The 19,574-nt window shown below is 37.2% G+C and overlaps 1 protein-coding gene across 6 annotated transcripts in view; it reads left to right on the top strand.

The window, feature by feature from the left end:
- The window catches only part of OXR1 (oxidation resistance 1), a 484,414-nt gene that overhangs the window by 309,772 nt on the left and 155,068 nt on the right, over nt 1-19,574 (top strand). Inside the window, exon 1 of one of the 6 annotated variants that reach the window (XM_043879395.1) lies at nt 9,695-9,777. The exons of the other annotated variants lie outside the window; for them this stretch is intronic. The gene's annotated coding sequence lies outside the window, so the exon portion shown is untranslated. Of the gene's footprint in view, nt 1-9,694; nt 9,778-19,574 lie in introns of those variants that run through there. 6 annotated transcript variants of the gene reach the window in all.

The raw sequence follows: 19,574 nt of genomic DNA, 5'->3' as shown, positions 1-19,574 counted from the left end.
TCTACTTTAGAATCATTTTCAGTAAATCATATTTCACATTTGTGTAGTTTGACAGTGGCCATTTAAATCAATCCCAAACTGTTATGAAATCCAGAAACACTATAAAACTTTGTGAAATGTTTGTAAGCCTGTTTGATGTTTTCCTCTTAAAGAATCAAATGTGAAATGTCTGTGTGGGAGCTGTTTTACCAAGGTAAATATTATTTATATCTCTAGGTGCGAATGCTTTAAAATAACCAGAACACACTGCAGCTGAATGCGGCCTTACATAATTTTCACAGCTGCTGCATTCTTGTCAATATGCTGTCATGGTGCGGCTCTGGTGGTGTGACCCCTTACAATGATTACGACTCACATTTCTGTTATCCACCCTCCCTTATGTGAACAACATAAATGAGAATATCCAGTTCTGCTCCTCGTGTGCACTGACTTTGACATTCAGGAAAACCATTAATGCTACTTCCACTGCGTCTGTCTTGAGATTTCAGATAGTGTTGGAAGTACAAAGTCAGTGGCGTTGTATTGGGTTCGCCAAAATGAATTTTTCCATAGGATCTTACCAAAAACCCCATACAAACTTTTTGGCCAACCCAATACTTTCTGTGGGCTTCCCAGGTGGCTCAGTGGTAAAGAATCCGCCTGCCAAGCAGAAGACACGGGTTTGATTCTTGGGTTGGAAGATCCCCTGGATAAGGAAGTAGCAACCCACTCCAGTATTCTTGTCTAGCAAATCCCAGGGACAGAGGAACCTGGCAGGCTACAGTCCATGGGGTCACAAAGAGTCAGACACGACTTAGTGACTGAGCAACACCACCAACATGCTTTCTGTATTGCATAGAACTCAACTTGAAGTGATCAGTTTATGATTACCAAGAGCTTTAGACATGACTTTGCTATTTAAGAAGCAGCTCAGAGAGAGCTAGTTGACAACATGAATAATCGAGAGAGGTTGGGTAATATTGTGAAGATTTAGAGAAGGGAGGAGCACAAGCATGTAAAAAGAAGAGTGAAACAGGAAGCTAAGAGAAAAAAATGGGAAAGTTGAACTTCATTGCCTCCTAGAAAGAGATGATATAAAAGTTGACAAGGAAGCTGGCCTCTATCTACAGGGGAAGAAGGTTATTATGGAAAAGAAAGTTGCCAAGAAATCAAGGGAAAAATTACAATAAGAAAGCAGAAGAATGGCCAAGAATTGTGCTTTAGATTTGAACTCTGAGACCCTGGCTAGCTTAGAGGGATGGGGAAAAACTCTGAAAACAGCTCTTTAATAAAGAATCATTTGAGACATGAGCCTACTGAGGATAAAGATTGAGGAAAAATAGTTACTAGTTGTCAGACTGTTCAGATTTAGCACATTAATGTTTTTCTCCTTTTAAAAGTCAGTGCTGTCTGCCTTGTTTTGACATTGAAGTTATTTCTGAACGGTCTGAAAAAATATCAGTTTTTCCAAAACAAAATTTTAAGTCTTCAAGTTTTATACAAATGTAAAGAGGTAGGTGTTGGCTAATGTTTCAAAAACTTACATATGAAATGACATCTCAATGTTTTTATTTGTTTGGAATTTATCAGTATTACTTATCTAAAGCAACCTCGTATAATAGAAAGAAACTGAACTTCAGAGATTCAGTTCCCAGCACTGGGATTCACAGCTGTGTGACTGGGAATCTTTCTCTGAACTTCATTTTCTATGTCTGTTAATGAAGAACCCAACCTTCTCAGTTTTGAGAATTAAACAAAATAGTATACATTGAATGCCTGACTCAAAGTAGAGAATTAATAAAGATTTCTTTGCCACCACTTTCCCATGCAATGTGGAGAGGTTTATTGCAGAGGTTTATGAAAAGTAAACTACTGTAAAATGGTATAACTAGTTAAAAAACCAAGGACCACCTTTAAGAGAGGGGATTGGTGATCTCCATGAATGTGAGGTGAAATTAGTGTTGGAGGTAAGCCCTGAACTTGTCTCAGTTTCTTGCTGTCTTTATCAGGCCTGATCTGTCTGTTTAAATGACAGCAGAAGGACCCATTGTTATGCCCTCTGCATTACTTGTTTCTGCCTCTTTCGTGCTATAACCCATTCTTTGTGAGCTTCCCACCTCAGTCCCAGGATGGCTACTTTAGTCCACTTTCAGGTTTCTTTATGATTAAGATGTCAGATCTGCATTAGCTAACAGTCTGTTGTGAATGGTTGTGATCTTGAGCTTGAATCTCATATATGCTCTCATTTAGCAAAAATGTGTACAGCTTTCCTACTCTCAAAAATCCTAAGCTTTGGCCTAAGTTAATCAACTTAGAGCACTTGCCCACCCTTATCTCCAGAAATATATTGTGGTTGGATCTGGGTTAGGCCAATTAGTTTAGGTGTGAACCATTGATTCTTTAATTTGGAGGTCAAGCCAGTCACCCTCAAAGCACATGGGTTGTGTTGGAGAGGAATGGAAATACAAGAATGGGAGTGCTTTTACCAAGGGTAAAAGGGATATATGCTAGCAGGCTAAAGGACAGATGGGAAACTTTGGGTTTTCTGTATGTATGTATGAAAAAAATGATAAATACATTTATATATATTTGAAAAAAGAAAATTTGAAGTTCATCTTATACTTCTAGAGATGAAATTGGAGGAAGAGATTATTGAATTTTGTCTAAAGATAACTAACAAATACAATGTATTCAGTAATAATTCTGCTGCAGTAGGTAAGAAACACCAGTCAAATGCTAACTTTACATATATATTTGTTTGTTTGTTTTCTCATGTTTTAATAATGATTTAGAGAATCTAGAATAGATTTCTAATATCCATTAGTCTTTCAAAGAAAGCCATTGTAAGTGCTTGAGCAGTATTCATTTGCAGCCAGTTTGTGGTTCAGGTCTCTCTGGGACAGCATCTAAGATAGAAAGTAAAGCAAGATTTCCGTATACTTAAGATGTCAGACCTGAAGTGCCTGACATTCTCTTGTAAACAGTTGAGAACCTGATTCTCATTTCAGCACGGGTGTCAAAAGTCATGTTACCTGAAAGTGCTCCCTATATTATCCCAATAAATACTTTGAATTTTCTTCAGCAACTGAGTCTTAACCATCTGTCATATGAGTGATATTTAATTTGGGAGGAAAAAAAGGCTTTCATTCATTGAAGGACCTTAGATGGCTCCTGGGACATCTGGTTTCAAGTAGCATGGCACTCTGTACCCTCAAATAGCTGTATTAATTGGCCTACAGAATGGGTTATTTAAGATTAGCTCTTTAAATGTTGGGAAATTGCTACTAAATATAGTGATTTTAGTTTTGGCTTAATTAATGGTGAACTAATCTTCTAAAAGTAGTCAACTAAATCCAGCTGCTTCTGCCAGATAGAAGCGGCACAAGTTAAGAAACGAATTTGAGTGTTGCTACAATAAGGGCCAAGAGGTTTCGTTTTCGTCCTATGTAACAGTCTGAGGGGAGGAGTCCTGGGGAGGAGTCAAGAGTAGAGACTCCTAGTTCCTCTGGCATCTTAATATTCATCTTCCATCTCTTGATCTAAAAAGACTTCTCCGGTGTCCACTCCAGTATCTGCATTTCAGCCAGTCAAGAGGTGAAGTGGAGAGATGGGACAGACCTTTCCTTGTAGAAGCATGACCCAAAGTTGCCACATGGCAACTTTTGTTCGTTTCTCCCTGACCAGAAACCAGTTGCATGGCCACCCCTGGACCCAAGGAAGCCTGGGAGATAAAGTCTTTTGTTGAACAGCCTTGTGCCCGGTTAAACCAAGTTTCTCTATAGGAGATGACTACAGATATTAGGGAGAAAACTAGCAGACTTTAGCACAGTGTCTCTGAAAAAAGGAGGCTGGATGACTGCCTGTCCACCCAAGCTAAGTTACATCTGGCCAGTTCTAACAGTTAGTACATCAACTTGTCCAAATATAAACTATCACGGACAGAATATAAGATTTTATTTTTGCACACAAAAATAACGTTCTACCTCAGTTACCATGGGTTACAGAATCCGGCCTTTAAAATATTTATAACATGTACTGTTTGTTTCTGGTTCTTCATAATGTATGTTTTTGGAGGCTTGGAAAGTACAGACAAATATAAAAAAGGTAACAACCATAATTCCATTAGCCAGTGATAACCATTGTGAAGATTTTGGCGCATTTACTTTATAGCTTTTCTCCATGAGACTTTCTCATCATGTAGATAATTGGAGTTTTGCATTTTTTTAAACTGGTAATATACATTATTATCATATCATTGAAATACTTAGTGTGCTAAATATTTTTTATGTATGCATTAACTTAACCTGTAGAAATACCAGAATTTATTCAACATGTTACCAGCATCAAATGCTTAGAGTTTCAGGTCTTTGTTGCTATTAAGAATGTTGCTATGAACATCTTCATGCATTAATGTTTGCCCGTATTTTGAATTATTAGAATAGGGTCTTAAAATTGAATCACAAGGTAAGAACACTTTAGAGACTCTAAATTTGTAATGCTAAATCACTTTCCACAAAGGGTTATGAATATTTCTCCCATTAGTTCTATTGATCTCTTTCATATCACTCTCACTAGCATTATTATAATTAAATAAATTTGTCTCACTTGATTCCATGGAAAAGGGCATTCTCAAATCCTCAATGCCTGATGAGCCTGAGTGTAGCTTCATGTACCAGCAAGGTTTTCATGTCCATGTTATATTATAGTGATCTTCATTCTTTGTTTTAATGCAAATATAAACTCTCATGTTCCCAGCTGTTAGTCAGCAAAGCAAGTGCAAAGTGAACATGTGATATCTCACTTAATGACACCTACCTAATCATACCAACCAACTTGATTCAGCCAAGAATCCTGAAGACTGGATTTTAAAAGAGAGAGAGAGAGAGAGCAGGAATTGAATTGCTAACATACATGGCACCTCATTTATGTACCAAAGCTCATGCAGTTTTCTCAGAGCAGAGACTTATCATTCTCATTTCAAAGCACATTAACTCTGAACGTTAGATAAAATCCTGACACATTTGATTATATGATTTCCCAGTCAATGGCAGGTTAAAAACATCAAATTAGAAGAGAGCAAATTAGAACAGACATATTAACAGCAAATAATAGGTTTGTAGGTAAGTAGGTAGGTAAGAGGTTGACAGAGAAAGAGAAAGATTTTGTCTTGTTTATAACACACACACAACAACAACCTGAAATTCCATTTTCTTAAAAATGTAGCTTTTTGTAAAAATAGTGTTTAATTCAACTATAGCTCATCTATTGAAAGTATATATAAGAAGACCTTATATATTACTTTTATAAGGAAATTAATATCACAGAAAATTACCATTTATAATAATTAGAAGCTGGATATAACTTTGAATATAGAATTTGACCACAATCATGGTTTTAAAAATTGAAAAGAGACATCTTAGGAGTAAAGCACTAAAATATTAGCTATGATTTTCTTGGGGTGGTAAGATAAGTTTTCCTACTTTTTCTGTATCTTCTAAATTTTCTAAAATATATATGTATTACTATAATAAAGAGAGTAAAGGTTGTGTTATTTTGGAATAATATTCTGGAAAATTTAGGAATAGAAATTATTACTTTGTATTTATCGGTAACATATGGAAGGTTAAATCATTTGTACTTACAATGGTAGTCAAGTTAGCAAGAAGAGATCCAAAAAATCTACTGCAGAAGACCTGAAAAGATTTTTATTCAGAGTAAAACTAAACATGCAGTATTTCTAACATTTAAAATGGAAACTAGATGAGATGCAAAACGCATAATTAGCAGTGATGTAAAAAGCATCAGTATTTAGGCAATAGTCTATTGGGGATATCTCTTGTATTCTATTTAAATTATTCTTTGAAGTAATGATCATGATTGATCATACATTCTAACATTAGAAAGGAAATTCTTAAATTAGATAAGTCAAGCATCATTATATATTTAGACAGAGTACTTGTGCTTTGAAAGTAATATTATGGACATTTGACAAATTAAAATTGTTTCAGACATAATTAGAACATCAACAATTTAAACCAAATGTATTTAAATTTCTTTCATACATAGTCATCTTGCATGTAGGAGCTAGATGTTTATAATTGTTTTTGTAGCATTCTTCAGTGTAAATTATTTTTCTTTTTATTTTAGGAGAGTAACTTTTAACTACTTTCACTTAGAAGAATTCATAGTATTTTCTAGAAAATTACTAAATGTACAAAATATTTCCTTGAATATAATAGGTTGTAATTCATCATCTGCAGATTCTCTAAACTCGTCACATGAACAGCTAAATTACATGATTTGCTTAATTAAATTAGAAGTTACACTGAACTTATTTCTTCAAGTGACAGTTTTTAAGTTATTGTCTCAGATCCAAACCCACTCTCCCGGCTTAGCTCTGTTACAGCTATGGCTGAATCACTGGGAACCAACTTTATGCTCTGCCCATGGAAGTGAAAGTGAAAGTCGCTCAGTCCTGTCCGACTCTTTGCGACCTCATGAACTATAAAGTCCCTGGAATTATCCAGGCCAGAATACTGGAGTGGGTAGCCCTTCCCTTCTCCAGAGGATCTTCCCAACCCAGGGATCGAACCCAGGTCTCCCGCACTGCAGGCAGATTCTTTACCAGCTCAGCCACCAGGGAAACTCAAGAATCCTGGAGTGGGTAGCCTATCCATTCTCCAGCAGATCTTCCCAACCCAGGAATCTAACAGGTGTCTCCCGCATTTCAGGCAGATTCACCAGCTGAGCTATCAGGGAGCTCTGCCTATAGGGGGTGCAAAAGGGAGACACATTCTTTCCTGAGTGAAGGCTGGAGTCATAAGAGATGCCAGTTCAATCCGTGGATAGAAAGATCCCTTGGGGGAGAGCATGGCAATCCACTCCAGTTTCTTGCCTGGGGAATCCCATGGACAGTGGAGCCTTTGGGGCTGCAGTCCATAGAGGCACAGAGTCAGACACGACTTAAGTGACTTAACACACACACATGAGTAGCTGCCCAGTTCAGTTCAGTCACTCTGTCCTGTCCAACTCTTTGTGACCCCATGGACTGCAGCACGCCAGGCTTCCCTGTCCATCAGCAACTCCCAGAGCTTACCCAAACTCATATCCATCGAGTCAGTGATGCCATCTAACCATCTTGTCCTCTGTCGTCACCTTCTCCTCCCACCTTGAATCTTTCCCAGCATCAGGGTCTTTTCAGATGAGTCAGTTCTTCGCATCAGGTGGCCAAACTATTGGAGTTTCAGCTTCAGCATCAGTCCTTGCAATGAATATTCAGGACTGATTTCCATTAGGATGGACTGGGACTGTCCAAGGGACTCTCAAGAGTCTTCTCCAACACCACATTTCACAAGCATCAGTTCTTCAGTGCTCAGCTTTCTTCACCATCCAACTCTCACATCCATACATGACTACTGGAAAAACCATAGCTTTGACTAGATGGACCTTTGTTGGCAAAGTAATGTCTCTGCTTTTTAACATGTTGTCTAGGTTGGTCATAGCTTTTCTTCCAAGGAGCAAGCGTCTTTTAATTTCATGGCTGCAGTCACCATCTGCAGTGAGTTTGGAGCCCAAACAATAAAGTATGTCACTGTTTCCATTGTTTCTTCATCTATTTGCCATGAAGTGATGGAATCAGATGCCATGATCTTAATTTTCTGAATGTTGAGTTTTAAGCCAACTTTTTCAGTCTCCTCTTTCACTTTCATCAAGAGGCTCTTTTGTTCCCCTTTGTTTTCTGCCACAAGGGTGGTGTCAGCTGCATATCTGAGGTTATTCATATTTCTCTCTGCAATCTTGATTCCAGCTTGTGCTTCATCTAGCCCAGCGTTTCTCATGGTGCACTCTGCATATAAGTTAAATAATCAGGGTGACAATATACAGCCTTGACGTACTCCTTTCCCGCTTTGTAACCAGGCTGTTGTTCCATGTCCGGTTCTAACTGTTGCTTCTTGACCTGCATACAGATTTCTCAGGAGGCAGATCAGGTGGTCTGGTATTCCATCTAATGAAGAATTTTCCACAGTTTGTTGTGATCCTCACAGTCAAAGGCTTTGGTGTAGTCAATAAAGCCAGGCTTCATTCTAATATTATTCTAATATCTTCATTCTAATAGCTAATGTCTCTAAGTTCCTCTGTTTTGATAATAGCAACCACTTCCTTTTGTTCCAGTAGCTACTTTCTGCAATTGCTATCTTTGTGGTGATTTCCTGTTACCTACTTTATAACTGCTCTGCTGCTGCTGCTAAGTCGCTTCAGTCGTGTCCAACTCTGTGAGACCCCATAGATGGCAGCCTACCAGGCTCCCCCGTCCCTGGGATTCTCCAGGCAAGAACACTGGAGTGGGTTGCCATTTCCTTCTCCAATGCATGAAAGTGAAAAGTGAAAGTGAAGTCGCTCAGTCGTGTCCGACTCCTAGCGACCCCATGGACTATAGCCTACCAGGCTCCTCCATCCATGGGATTTTCCAGGCAAGAGCACTGGAGTGGGGTGCCATTGCCTTCTCCCACTTTATAACTAAACTGGTCCTTGTATTCTGTTCTGTCTCCTGGCTATACTAACTGAAACAGCATAATTTCCTAAAGCAGAAATACCAGACTTGATAATTTTTCTCCTAGTTAAGTTAGCATTGGATATATTATGGTTACTCTGATAGAAGTTATCAGAACTTTGTCTACTTTGCAAAGAAATGAGTTCATATATAGGATATACATAGTTCTGTATGGTTCAGGAATACAAATCAGTCAGTTCTTCTCATGTTCCAGCATAGCTTCCTTGTCAACATTTAAGGAATTAAAAATTTACTATATATACTCTATGAGTGATGTATATAATTATATATATGTGTATGTGTGTGTGTGTGTCTTTATGTACATTGTAAAAATGTGACAGGAAGAAAAATCCTACATATTTAATGTGGTTGTAAAATAGGTCAGTTGTTAATTTGTAATATAGGTTAGTTCCATTGTCCCGCTTGCATCTGAGGTCTGGACTCTTGAGTACTCAGTTCATTAGTTAGCAAAATACTTAACTCATCTGTCTACTTATTCATTAGTTCAAAAGTATTTACATGGTGTTTGCATTATTCTTATCAACAAGGTTGTCCTTGACTTCCTATTGACTCTCTTCCCTGTTTCTGCCATCATCTGAACTCAACTACTATTAATACTATAATGGTACCTTTGACCTTAGTTACTACTTAGATAATCTTTTCAATCTTTCTCTTGAATAGAAATATCCTCCTGAGATAAATGCTTCCTCTTTTTTTATTGACTTGGACTGACCCCTCCTAGCTCTTGAAATTCTTGACTCCCTACTCCTCTGCCTGCCTCTAGCCATGGCTTTTTTGATTCCAGAATTTTTGAGCTGACTGGTTCCTGGCTTGCTGCTTGGCTTTTGCTGTAATTCCCTGTTTGTGGCTATGGTTGGTTACATGGTGACCACTTAAACTTATCCCATTCTGCCTGACATCTTGTAATGGCTGTTTCTTGACCCTGGAAACTCCTCACCTCTGATTTGCCTCACACTTCTGGCCCTTCTGTGTGTCCTTTCATCTTACCTGAGGCCAGGGTTAGCCCTCATTTTGCAGATTCCTGGGCCTGCCAGCCTCTAGCTAAATAAAATTGAGTAGGAAAACTGAGCCAAAGTGGGAGGGTAAGTGACTATTTTTACATCTCTGCTCATCTCAGAGTGTTGGGGGAAGGTTGCTGGAAAGCTACGTGGCTGAGTTTGCTGGCTCTGGAGTCAGAGGATTGAGCTCAAATTTTAGTTCAACCATTTCTAGTTGTGTGACTTTAGGTAAGTTTCTTTACTTTTGTATACCTCAGTTTTCTTATATATAGTATGACTAGAACATATCTGCCTCAAAGTCATTGTGAAGATTAACTTAAATAAAGCAAGTAAATTGCTCAGAATGTCCAACACAGAAAAGCACTCAAATATTAGCCTTTGTTATGTTATGCCTCAGTGATGATATTTGATCATTTTTTATTGATATCTAAAATTGAATATCTTGTCTAAATGACTACTTTCCAGACTTGTGAATTTTTATGAGAGGATGGTTAAGTACATATAGCTTCCCTTACACAGTTATTGAACCCTCCCATTTTTATGTGGTATCTATTTCTATAAATGAGAAGGAAGAAAATTCACTATTAATAAAATCTTTCTTGAGCCTGTGTTTGAAGGGCCCAAAGATTGTAGGAACCTGGAAGAAGCAGTGACTAGAATGGAAATCTTAGAACAGGCTATTCCAGCCAAGTTTCTGGGTTAAGCAGTTAACAGTCTAGCTGAGTTTGCACTTTGAGTCCATGTACAAGACAAAGATACCATTTTCATCTGTCAAGGCAAACCTACATGTAATTGGCTAACATATTTTTTGCCCTGTGCAATGACTCCACAATGAACACTAATAATATACATATAATACCAATGAATACTACATGAATACTAATAATATACATCCTATGTATATTTGATTCTTAATCCATACATCTTAATTATCAAATAACTCTAATAAACTTCTTACATTTGTACAATAGTAGTGTTTACAGCTGTTTTTGGTAAGCATGATTATAGTTGATCATTTAATTTTCAAACTTTTAATAGAAATTGATCTAATTTTCCATATGAAGATATTGACACAAAGATGTAAAGTTTATACATGTACCCAGAGTAACTTAGCTAGTAGTTATTAGCATATCTATCCTGTCATATGGTTACTTACTACAAGTTTAGTATTCTTTCTATTACCACTTCAAAAGGAACTGTCTTGCTACTTCAGAAGATCTCATAGAGTTTGAAAGTAACAATGGCAAAAATTAATACCATTAATAGTTGAATATCTAATATTTTAGTATTTGAAGGAACCAGGTAATCTACAAAATCAAAGTAATTACAAAGCCTGATTTCAGAGACTCATTAAAACAGTTTGATTCATTTTCCCACTCAGAATACTGAGAACAAAACTATATCTTCAAATATCTCTTTCAAAAAAGAAAAATTTGTAATGATAGCCAACATTTTTTTGTTGTTGTTTTTTTGTTTTCTTCATTTATTTTTATTAGTTGGAGGCTACTTTACAGTATTGTAGTGGTTTTTTGCCATACATTGACATGAATCAGCCATGGATTTACATGTGTTCCCCATCCTGATCCCCCCTCCCACCTCCCTCCCCATCCCATCGCTCTGGATCTTCCCAGTGCACCAGCCCCAAGCACTTGTCTCATGCATCCAACCTGGGCTGGATAGCCAACATTTAAGTGTTATGTGCCGGTACATATGTACTGTTATGTACAGTAAGCCTTTGCATGCTTCATTGGATGTACTGCTCATGAGAGCCACACAAAGTAATTACAACTTTTTTTTTTTTTTTTTTACCACTCAGATGAGAGAAAGCTTAAAGCTCAGAAAAGTTAAGAATTTCCAAAGTCATGCATATAGCTTCTAAGTAGGGAAGCCAGGATTCAGACTCAGAAAGTCTGAATTCTGAGCCCATATTCTCAATCACTATGCTATCTCTGTGCTTGATTTTGTGCAATTTAGCCTTCATGAGCTGTGCAGTTCTTTAAATCAGTGAAGTTTGGGGGTAGTGATGATTGGTCAAAAACCCAAGAAGTTTCATTGGTCTCTTATCATCATCCCCAACTCACAGCAGAAGTCTGTGTGTTCTGAATGACCACAGACTTCCAGCTGCATACATTATTGATGATTTAGCCTGGAAAACATATCCTAATGACCAGCATTTTCTTCCTGTGTGTGACTAGTCCCTGTGATTTTAAACACACAGAATGATAGAGAACAATTTAAATAGGAAGCTTTTAAACAATATATCCTTTTTTTTTTTTACCATCGTAACCACTTTTGTGTGTACAGTTCAGTAGCTTTAAGTATAGTCACTTTGTTGTGAAACATCCTTTTTCATCTTGCATATCTGAAACTCTGTACCATAAAATTTTTTCCATTTTCCCCTCCCTTGTAGCCCTTGTTAACCACCATTCTACTTTCTGTTTTTATGAATATGACTACTTTAGATACCTCATGTAGGTGGAATCGTAAAATATTTGTCTTTCTGTGGCTGGCTTATTTCACTTAGCATAAAGTGTTCTTAATATCCCTCAATATTGTGGCATGTGACAGGATTTCCTTCCTTATTAAGATTTAGTGAGATTGTGTTGTATGTATACACTGCATTCCATGTATCCATTCATCCTTTGATGCACATTTAGGCTGCTCCCAACTCTTAGCCATTGTGAATAGTGCTGTTGTGAACATGGGCATGCAAATATTTCTACAAGACCCTACTTTCCATTCTTCTGTATATACATCTAGAAGTAGTGTTGCTGGATCCTATGGTAGTTCTACTTTTATTTTTTTGAGAAACTTACATACTGTTTTGCATGGTGGTTGCACCGTTTTATAGTCCTGCCAGTGGTGCCCCAGGGTTCTAATTCCTGTACATTCTCAACAGCACTTGTTATTTCCTGTTATCTTTTTCATTTTTTGATGAAAAAACATACTTTGTATTTCAGAAAATCTAATATTACTGAAGCTAATATTTCATGAGAAACAACTTGGGGCTAACATATTTAAATATTCTTTCCTCTGACTGTGTTTAATCTAAGTAACTAAATACTTCTCATAACATATCTTGAGTAAATGAATAACTTGCTCTTTCGAACCTAAAACACATACTTGTTGCTTCATTCTTTTGGCTACCACTGTCTTACCCAGCTTTAAAGTCTTCTTAAAATTAGTCAGAGGAAGACAAGTGGGAAGGTGTAGACTTCTCACTTCAGTAGTCTGCTAAAGATGGAGAAAAAATGGTGCTATTCAAAGCACTCTGTACTTGGATTTAGAATTTGGGATGGAAATAAACCCAATGAAATAGCTAGAGTGTTTGAAAGACACCTCGCCAGCCCACTACTGCAGAAGGCTGAATTCTAAAAAAATAAAATGCCCAGTACCCATGAAGCTGAGAAGTAAGTTTTTTAAATCATGCCTGTTTTTTATTTCTAATTTATTAATGCTTGAAATGTCAGTCATATTTAGGGAAAGCAAGATCCTACTAGTGAAGCATTTGGTTAATGAAAACTAACCAAATGGCAGAATCTCATGCAAATAAGAATGAGTTTGGATGTTTGTATAGTGTCCCTTCTATGGAATAAGGACCAGAAATTGCTAACCTTGAACTTTAATATAATAGTAGTCATTATAATAGCTGTCTGTAATATTTTGATGCTGTGATATGGGTTTTAAAATATTTAAAACATTTATCTTATTTCTATTAATATTTTTTATTTTTCTTGTTTCCATTTCTCATTTTATTAGTAGCAATGTCTAGAAGCAAGTATCTTTTTTCACTCTAAACATGAGAACAGATGAATAAAATAAACTTATAATAATTTAATCTCATGCTTACTTACTGTAAGATGACAATATTTAGATTCTCAAAAGCAATGCTAGTATGGAAAAAAAAAGAATATTGAACATTTTCCAGCCAGTGACTGATAAATTTTCTAATACTATCAGATAAATGATATAAAAAAAAAAACCACAGACAATGAATTTTTTTTAACGTATTGAAAAACAAATATTGGTCAAAACTCAAGATAGCTTACTTGGAGAGAAATAAAAATAACAAAGACCTAGTAGATAAGACAAGATTATGTGGAAGTATAAACTTTAATAATAAGCCAAAAATAAGACACTTGTTCTGTGTGGCAGCTAAAAATAGCAAAACTGCACAGTGAAACTTTCTTTCACATTTATTCTGTGAATAAATGGTTATCTAGCAGGAGGAACAAAACAGAAATGCCCTGTCATTACAGAGCTTACTGTATATTTCTTCTCAAGGACAAGTGTTCAACAGTGGGAATCATTAAACAAAATTAAATAAGAAGTCTTCTACAACTCTTTAATTTTGACTTTGCCAACCTTAAAAAGCCAAATTTCTTACTAAGTTTATGAGTAGAACTTAATAATAGTGAAGTTAGAGGGAAAGCACCACATTTTATGTGAAGTAGATACAATAACTTACAAAGCAACGGTAGTGTTGTGCTTCCTGTTTTTAGAAATTAACTGCTACAGCTTATCACTTGACAAGCAGTCTTAATTTATGAAGGAATCACTAATATACTGAACAGTGAGAATTTGGAGAAGTCTATAGGCTTAATCACAAAGTGGTCACAAAGCAAGTAGATTTCTTAGAGAAAACTGGGGTTTAGAAATAAAGACCTCTTGACTTCTCTAGGGACCTTTTTAATAATAGTTGCAGATAGTAAGTAATATCCAGACATAGTTATAATTTTTCTTTCTTTTCTATCAAAGTTTTTTGCTGATGAAATATGCTATCAATAGTATAGTATAAACAATATAGCACTATTAGCGAGTGGGTCCTAATAACAGACTCAATAAGCTAGTCTGTTACAATATTCCTTTCAGGTAATAGATATACTTATTCTCTGGAGTCCTATATAATTACACCAGAGAATGTCTAACTACATGTAATTACCTCAAACCACCAGCTCCTCAGACATTCCCTGAGGTTCCCTTTCACTCCCTAGGTGTCCTGTTTGAGGGACATTTGTTGTTGCTCAGTCATGTCCAACTTTTTATGACCCCATGGACTGCAGCATGCCAGGCTTCCCTGTCCTTCACCATCTCCCAGAGCTTGCTCAAACTCATGTCTATTGAGTCGGTGATGCCATCCAACCATCTCATCCTCTGTCGTCCCCTTCTCCTGCCTTCTATCTTTCCCAGCATCAGGATTTTTTCCAATCATTCAGCTCTTCACATCAGGTGACCTATATATTGGAGCTTCAGCATCAGTCGTTCCAGTGAGTATTCAGAACTGATTTCCTTTAGGATTGACTGGTTTGATCTCCTTGCGGTCCAAGGGACTGTCAAGAGTCTTCTCCGACACCACAATTCTAAAGCATCAGTTCTTTGGCAGTCATCTTTCTTTGTGGTCCAACTCTCACATCCATACATGACTATGGGAAAAATCATATCTTTGACTACAGGGACCTTTGTTGGCAAAGTATTGTCTCTGCTTTTTAATATGATGTCTAGGTTGGTCATAGCTTTTCTTCCAAGGAGCAAGTGTCTTTTAATTTCATGGCTGTAGTCACCATCTGCAGTGATTTTGGAGCCCAAGAAAAAGTCTTTCACTCTTTCCATTATATAATATTGTAACTCAACTATACTTCAGTTTTTTAAAATAGAACTAGGTTGGTGCAAAAGTAATTGAGGTTTTACATTGTTGAACTTTGCCATTTGATATTGGAATACATTATTAAATGTGGTTATGTTATATACCATTTTTAATGAGCATTTCTCACTTTATGTTTTTTTGCTAATGACTTATTACTTGCTGTGTATTTTATATTTATTTTAGACCTGGAATAAGCTTATTTCTTTAGCATAAAAATCTGTGCGTCAGTATTCGATGAACTTTTAGAAAGTATTTTCTACCTCTTGCTGGTTGTGGAAGCGTTTCCCCTGCAAAAAGTTGTTGAGATGCTTGAAGAAGTGGTAATTGGTTGGCAAGAGGTCAGGTGAATATGACAGATGAGGCAAAACTTCTGTAGCCCTATTCATTCAGCTTCAGCAGGAGACCTGGGTTTGATCCCTGGGTCAGAAAGATCTCCTGGCAGAGGAAATGGCAACCCACTCCAGTAATTCTTGCCTGGAGAATTCCATGGACAGAGGAGTCTGGCAGGCTACAGTCCATTGGGTTGCAAAGAGTCAGACATGACTGAGCAACTAACACACACACACACACACACACATGTTGGCAAAAATGTGTTGATTGTAATGGTTCCTATTTTGATTAATAAAGATATGTTTGAATCTATTTATAGTGACTTAAAATTCATGGTTTGAAATCACAATTATGTTTGCACCAACCTATTAACTTGCATTAAAAACAAACCATAAGTTAGATGCTCCTAAGTATTTCAGACATCTTAAAAACATGACTTCCAGTTAAAATAGCAGATTAAACACAGCCATTAAGGTCAATTCCTTTTTGACGCTCAACTAAAATGACAGTAAAGTGACTTTTTTAGAAGGACAATATAGGTTAAAGGAATACAGAGAGGAGATAACAGTTAAAATATCTTGGAAGTTGTAAAGCAGACAGCTTGGCAGACCCAAGAAAGCTAAGGCTAACATTGGGAATAGCTGAGAAGCCCAAAACTTATAGTGCAGAACCCCTGAAATGTAGTTGCGTGATACTGAATATTTCATGAAGTAGGAATAAAGGTAGAACCAAAATAATGTCTTTTAAAAAAGTACATTGACCCAAGAGAAAACACCAAATTACTCATGTTAAGAATTCTCCTAGGAATCAGCTCAACTTGAGGCTCTTAGAGTAAAGATGACAACTGACAAGCTGCACTTCCAATCAGCATTTTTTAGTGTCCCACCCATATAGGAGAGCTGTTGAGTTGAGAACTTGGGAAAGCAGGAGTTAGAAATGGTAAATAAGGAAAAATTCAAGGAGTTGTTTTTTTTTTTTTTTCATCCAGAATAAGGAACAACAGAAGGGAGTGCTCGTCTATGGAGTAAATTGGGTCAAGAGAGGGCTTTTTTAAGATGGGTGAAATAGCAGCATAATTTGAGAGTAATGCAGCAGAGAGGGAAATGATTGATAATGTGGAGCAGAGTGGAGAGTTTAAGAAGCTTTGTCTTCGAATAAGCTAATTTATTTCCCTCAAAGAATAGGCTAAATTTCTCATAGAAGTCCAAAGAGGTCAGTGTTTAATCATCAGTGAGTTTCTGTTTGACATGCACATGTGGCTGTGACTATGCCTACACAAACGTTGCAACCTGGCTTTTTTCTTTTCTCTCTTCTTGAAACCTTTCTGTATCCCCTTCCCACATGTTTTCCCTTTCTTATTGACATATATTTCCTTTTCTTATGACATTTCTAGATAGCAAATGTTAATATTCGAACTGATGAGTGTTAGCATTCTTTTTAAGATGGGGAAAGGAAAAAAAAAAAAGCATGAAAGGTACTAGAATACCTGAGAATAGAGAAGGGAAAGTTACAGATTTAGATAAGAAATTGCTCAGAAGAATAGATCCATGAAGGTAAGGCCAGCTGAACTATGATCTAAATATTAAAAAAATAAAAAGCAAGATGAAGGTGCAGAAATTTAGTGTCTCAAAAGGACTCTCAAATTATCTTGAATTACTTGCTATTGGTAGGTATTCCAGATACTGAGTTAACTGAATACTGAACCTCTTATTTGATGATCTAATTTCTCAAGGAAATGAAAAAATTTTTTTCACTTCTTAGTTTTCATTCATTTGCAAGAGGTTCATATAGTCCCTTGTTTACTTTTAAACTAAGCAAATTCTTATAAATAGTTAATGGCTTCCTTTTAGGGCTTGTATATCTCAGTTGTGTGATTTTAGGCAGATGACTTATCTCTGTTTGGTGGTCTAATATCTAACTCATAGGGTTGGCCTAAGAATTGAATAGTATTATTATAGATAAGTTATCATCAGCTACTTATTCCCAACATTCCTAAGGCCATAAGCTAGTAGAAGGGAGGAGTGGAAACACCAGAATCCTTAAATACAAATGTTATGGGTCCCTATATTAGCTGCTTTCCCACATGGAAATAAAATCAGAAGGCAAGACTGACTTTTCCTTCATTCTTAAACTGAAAACTATTTTTACAGAAAGAAAAGACAGTTTACATATCATTTCTCTGAAGATATCAATTCTTTCCTTATCTCACAGGACTTAATGACTTGATGGAATATTTAAATACAAGTTACCCAGCTCAAGGGAAAACAGAATACACCTGAGCTAGAGCTGCAGATGCATTTTTGGCATGCTGCTGCCCTCTGCTGCCTAATACATTATTGTACTTTTTCACACCTGCGTGCTGCCTGCTAAGTTGCTTCTGTCATGTCCGCTCTTTGCAACACTATGGACTGTAGCCTGCCAGGCTCTTCTGTCCATGGGATTCTCCAGGCAAGGACACTGAAGTGGGTTGCCATACCCTTCTCCAGGGGATCTTCCTGACCCAGGGATTGAACCAGTGTCTCTAATGTCTCCTGCTTTGGCAGGTGGGCTCTTTTGGTGGAAAATTCAGATTTAGGCTACGGAAAAGTCAATTGTTTCTACTTTGCCATATAGCCTCTCCCCTATTAAAAGTAAGCAAATTACCTCTTAGGTGCCCACTATGAGTCTGATTCTGTCAGAAGCACTGAAGATGGAGAAGAGAAAAACCAAGATTTCTTCACTGAAAGAATTCATATTCTTTCATGAGTAAATAGCCAAAAAATAAGGAAAATATCAATAAATAAAATAATTTAATGTTATGATATATATATTAAACAACAATGATGATAATTAATATTTGGGGTCTCTGCGAACACAGAAAGTTAAAGGCACTGTTCACAGTGCTTTCTGTGATTTGATTCTGAAGTCACTCTCAAATAGCTACTTCACAGGCAAGGCCAGAATGATCCTAAGAAGTGGAATCAGGATTTGAAACAAAAGCACTTCTGACTCTAGGAATGTTTAGGGCCAGCTTCTCTGGGGAGATGACTCTGAAATGAAAAGCAGAGCTTTTGAAGATCTAGGGGAAAGCAGGCCAGGCAGAAGGAACAGTAGGTGCAGAAGCCTAGAAGTGGAAGTTAGTTTGGAGTGTCAGTTCAGTTCAGTCACTCAGTCATGTCCGATTATCTGCAACCCCATGGACTGCAGCACACCAGGCTTCCCTGTCCATCACCAACTCCCAGAGCTTGCTTAAACTTATGTCCATCGAGTCGGTGATGTCATCCAACCATCTCATCCTCTGTTGTCCCCTTTTCCGCCTGCCTTCAATCTTTCCCAGCATCAGGGTCTTTTCCAATGAGTCAGCTCTTCACATCAGGTGGCCAAAGTATTGGAGTTTCAGCTTCAGCATCAGTCCTTCCAATGAATATTCAGGACTGATTTCCTTTAGGATTGAGTGGTTTTATCTCCTTGCAGTCCAAGGGTTTGGAGTAGCAAGGTACTAGGAAAAAAAGACCCTGTATTAGAGGAGACTTCAGAGAAAGGAACAGAGGCCAGTTCATGCTCAGGATCTTGGATTTTTATTCTAAATTACAAGAAGGAGCCAATGGAGAATTGTCATCAGAGGAGGGACCTTATTCCTGTTTTTAGGAGCTCACTCTGGATATTGAAAGGACAGCAGACTATAGGAGAACAAGAGCTGATAAAAGACAACTCGTTAGAAGGTTGATGACTTCTGTTGCCTCTGGGCCTCTTCCTCAGGAGACCTAGCATTCCTAGTTTCCCAGCGCTTCATCTCACCAGGGCCTTCAGCCACATTGTTTTCTGATGTTCTCTGGTTTGCCAGTGTTCCTTTACACCCAACCCTGGGCAGGTTACTCCAAATCCATCAGACAATGGAACAGTCACCTCCCTTAATCACATGTTAGGTCATCAGATTCAAGTGGAAGCTCCCTCTGATTTCCTTCCTCATGTGACCCATTTGGGATTGGACTTATGGCCAACTGAATCCCTTGCTCTTTATAAAAACTAGAATCCCATGTTGTGTAATTAACAGCAGATTTCTTTTTATAGT

The sequence above is a fragment of the Cervus elaphus genome, chromosome 21 (assembly GCF_910594005.1).
Source record: "Cervus elaphus chromosome 21, mCerEla1.1, whole genome shotgun sequence".
Taxonomy (NCBI): domain Eukaryota; kingdom Metazoa; phylum Chordata; class Mammalia; order Artiodactyla; family Cervidae; genus Cervus; species Cervus elaphus.
The sequence above is the reverse complement of the archived record's forward strand: the minus strand, read 5'-3'. Positions and strand labels throughout refer to the sequence as shown.